The sequence below is a fragment of the Lycium ferocissimum genome, chromosome 7, assembly GCF_029784015.1.
Source record: "Lycium ferocissimum isolate CSIRO_LF1 chromosome 7, AGI_CSIRO_Lferr_CH_V1, whole genome shotgun sequence".
In the NCBI taxonomy this organism is placed as follows: Eukaryota; Viridiplantae; Streptophyta; class Magnoliopsida; order Solanales; family Solanaceae; genus Lycium; species Lycium ferocissimum.
In genome coordinates this window covers 53,545,986-53,550,107 of record NC_081348.1, presented here as the reverse complement: position 1 = coordinate 53,550,107, position 4,122 = coordinate 53,545,986, and the positions used below count along the sequence as shown (strand labels likewise).

General features: G+C 33.9%; 1 long non-coding RNA gene across 1 annotated transcript; it reads left to right on the top strand.

Moving 5' to 3' along the window:
- Positions 1 to 2,039: 2,039 nt before the first annotated feature.
- Positions 2,040 to 3,494, top strand: LOC132062978 (uncharacterized). The gene is made up of 2 exons (XR_009416291.1): positions 2,040 to 2,833; positions 2,947 to 3,494. It is a non-coding gene; the product is annotated as an uncharacterized LOC132062978 (long non-coding RNA).
- The last annotated feature ends 628 nt before the right edge of the window (positions 3,495 to 4,122 follow it).

Sequence of the window (4,122 nt, the reverse complement as noted above, 5' to 3'; positions counted from 1 at the left end):
AATAGATGCCCTTTTTGGGTTTATGATGAGTATTGTTTTTCCTCTGACTTGTAATGTAATCTCAATTGGATAATCTATCTATATATAATATAAAACTAGCCATATACAAGGTGCTGTGACATCTCTCTATGACCAGCATTTTTATTTATCCTTTTTCTCCTTTTTTGTGGCATTTTCCTCTTCATTTTCACTATATAAAATAGAAAGACAATAATTAACTAGCTAATTGACTTGGATTAATTACATCAACGAATACATCAGCCCACGTAACACTTGCAATTAAGCCCAACTAACTGTTTGTCTAATGGGAATTTTACATAAATGACTAACATTTAGGGGTTTTAAATTGGGCATAGCTACATTTTAAGTTAATTACGTTTCGTAAATTTACGATTAATAACGGCTAAGGTAGTTTCTTTACGGTTGATTGTATTCAGAAATCGGATTGTATTCAAAATTCGGTTGAGTCAGATTTTGCTGTATTCAATTCAGATTTTGTTGTATTCAAATCAGATGTACTTAACTAAAACATCAAAAACACAAAAAATTGCACTAAAAAAAATTAACGAATACACTCAAAAACTGAATACAAGAAATAAATTTCACTCTATTCATTTGTATACACTTCAAAATTCGATGTATTCATTTGTATACAAGAAATAAAATTAACAAATACACTTCAAGATTTGATTGTTCCCATTCAGATCTGACCGCTGTCATCGTCGTCGTCATCAACACTGGATTGTATTCAAAAATAGAAACCCATTTCGACGTATCCGACCGTTTCCGTCGGATCCGACCACTTCTGGAGGCGGAGTTGTAAGCCGTCGTCGTCGTGAGGGAGAAGAGAGGACGGCGAACAACAACAAGACTTCTACCGCAAGAACTTGCCGAATCTCGCAAATGCACCCGCTTAACAATTTGAGACCTTCCTTCGTGGAACACTTGTCACACAAATCCTCGATAGGTCTCGGATCGTGAGTGTTTAAATGTACCATAAGGATAACATTCTTGTTACAATTGTTGTCAATCTAGGATTAGTACAAACGAACGAGGAAATCTAGTCTTGCTAACCGGGCTCGTCGATCGCCATTTAGGAACTTAGCTTCTAAATGTTACGAACACTTCGACGAGTTCATTGTTGAACATTAATGTATTGCTTGTGGATATTCCCCATCAATTTGAAAATCAATATATTTGCTTGTGCATATTGCCTCGTCATCGAGCTCATTATTTGAAAACCAACGATGAGGAAAGAAAGACATCGTCACACTTCGACAGGGTTGTATGTTCCGTCTGCTTTCTCGCATGAAATAGTGGTGACAATGAGGAGCGAGACCGAGTCGTGACGATATTGAGAGCGAAGGGATGGAGAAGGAGGGAGGAGAGAGAAAAATGTGGATACGGGGTTGCTTTTTTATTTTAACCTATTTTGTATGTTTTAGTTATGGAATGTAATTGATATCTTTACTTGAGGTGTAAATAAATTAAAGATAAATGCTAAATAAAAATAAGATCTAATGTTAGCTATACCATGTAGATTTCCCTTGTCTAATCAGCCCAAAGTAACTGTTAGCCCACTTATCTTTTAAGAACTGGTGTTACAACTCATACGTTCATTATTGTCTTTTCTTATTTATTCCTGGAAAACTCAATCACCATTGGTCTCTCTATAAACGGAGAAATAATCTCCTTCTGTCAAACGCATATTTCACATTCTGTCAAGATTACGTTTGGAGCTTCGGCGAAAGGTTTATGTTCGAGGCTTGAGTTCTGGTTGTTGGTTCACTGTTTCGGTCGAGTTCGCTGTCAGATTTCAATCACTGTTTTAGTGTTGAAACGAAGCTACATTTATTGGGATTCTGTTGTTACTAAATAAAATTTGAATACTCAAGGTCCATTCTTACCTTATCTCTGTTATTGTTACATATATATATATGATATCGATCAGTTATTAGATCCCTCGAGTCATTTACCTTCGCTTCAAATTCATAAATGCATCTGTATATTTGTGTTTGCTTGCTTTGTAGTATTTTTTTATTGGTACTTACTATATGATTATGCTTCATAATTTTGCAAGTGTGTTTATAAAAGTCAAATAGAGTGATACGCAAAAGGAGGCATGAACTATGATGATTTTAAAAAATAAATAAAAAATTGATGGGATTTGAGGTAAATTTAGTTTAAACAAATTGATGGGTCCATATCATGCTTTAGTGATTGTTTTGTTTCACAAATAATATCTGCATAGTAGACTTAGGTAGATTTGAATTCCTCTCAACACGATGTCATACTCTCGGCATAGCGTTAGAAGAAAACTTGGGGTTAATCTAATAAAAGGATATTTTGGTAAATAAAAGTTTAGGTCCAATCAATCAAACTCAAATGAGAAAAGAGCACAATGAGATATGGATTTTATTTCAAATTCCGTCGAAGTAAAAGAAAAGAGTGAAAAAACATTGATGAGAAATCGAGGTAGACTGCGATTCATTTCAAGACCCATTATCGAAAGAAATACTTGAAAGAGCTTCAAGGGCTCTTGATCTAAATTCAAATGAAGTTAGAAGTAACAAATCGGAAAGTGCTGCTAACGATAGTCAATTTTCATAAATTTCATCTACAATATTCAAGTTGGATTGATAGAGTTTAAGTACGGTAGATGTTTGTTTACGCACGAAAAAGTTAGGAACGATTCACAAATGCCTCAAAAGACGTGAGACATATTGGAGTAAAAAGTATCCTGGAGAGCTACAAAACAAGAATAAAGAAAGAACAAAAAAGTATTTGCTCTACTGTTTTTTCAGGGGAGTTCTTGGACACTTCGATTATATAGGTATGTTGTATATTTTAAGGCATTCTTTTGAAGTCTATTCACATTGTGTTGATGTATATCTCATTTTTTTTAAAGCTAGCTAGGTTTTTATTTTTCATTTTCATCTTTTGTAGGTTATTGTGGTTGAGCTTGAGTCTGGCATATACTTACGATGATGGATGCTTAAGAAAGTTGAAGCGACGGAAAAGTCAGGGCTTTAGAAATTAGAGATACACACCAACGAAGATAGTTTTATTTTCACTTTTGAATCAACTGTTAATGTCAACTTATTTCTTGTATGCACAAGTCCACTCCTTAAGCTACTTACCCATTTTCTCTTTAGGTCTTGACTTGTGATGGAAATCTAGGATGACACACGAGGAAGATGAAAAAAGAAGCTGGAGAAGAAATTTTCTGAAAGAGAGGACTACCAAAATTTGTAGTAGAAATATTCAGTTGAGTTTTTGCTTTTAGTCTTAGTTATGAAGTTTAAGGTCGTCTTTTAGCTTATTTTTTTAACTGCTTTACAATGTAATGATATCTAATATCTTTGGGTTTTACCCTCAATTTTAGCACAGAACTCATTCATTAAAATCAAAATCGAGGTTACCTGAATTTTTTATTTCTTCCTTTCTCAAAAAATTGTTAAAGAACATCATTTTATAAATTTATTGATGATGTATTTTGTGTCTGTGCGAAGCGCGGGTAGTTTTACTAGTATGTATGTAAAAGGAGGAATTTGAAAGACGACTATTGTTGAGTTTATTTATTTATTTTGAGACAACTGCATTGTTGCTACTGTTGCAGGTAGAGAAGTTTTAACATTATTGTTTGATGCCAAAGAAACTCTAATACGGTATCCGGGCCATATTTTTAATTAGTCATCCCCCTAAATAAGTATTAACTTCCGTTACCCATATTATTATTGTTGTGCTCTGTGGTTTATCGACCAGACTTCATTTGTTTGTGTGTTGTAGGCTTGCGACACTTTTCCGTGGTCGTTTCTCCTTAATTTGTATGCTTCAACTCTTTCACTAGATGATATAAACTTCTCCTAAAAAAATTAATGGAGCTTCTTTTCGTGAGATTATTGTTGTTGTCGTCGTCTTTATTTTTGTCTGAAGTGATAATATATTTTAGTATTTGAATATGAGAAAATACGTTATTCCGTAAATTTAATGAGATATTTTATGATCGCGTGAAGTGCGGATAATTCACTAGTTAGTACAAAATAGAGAAAAAACTATGAAAAGTTCAATGGGGCATTTCCCAAACCAAAAAAGGCCAAAAATGCCCCTAGACTATCTCTG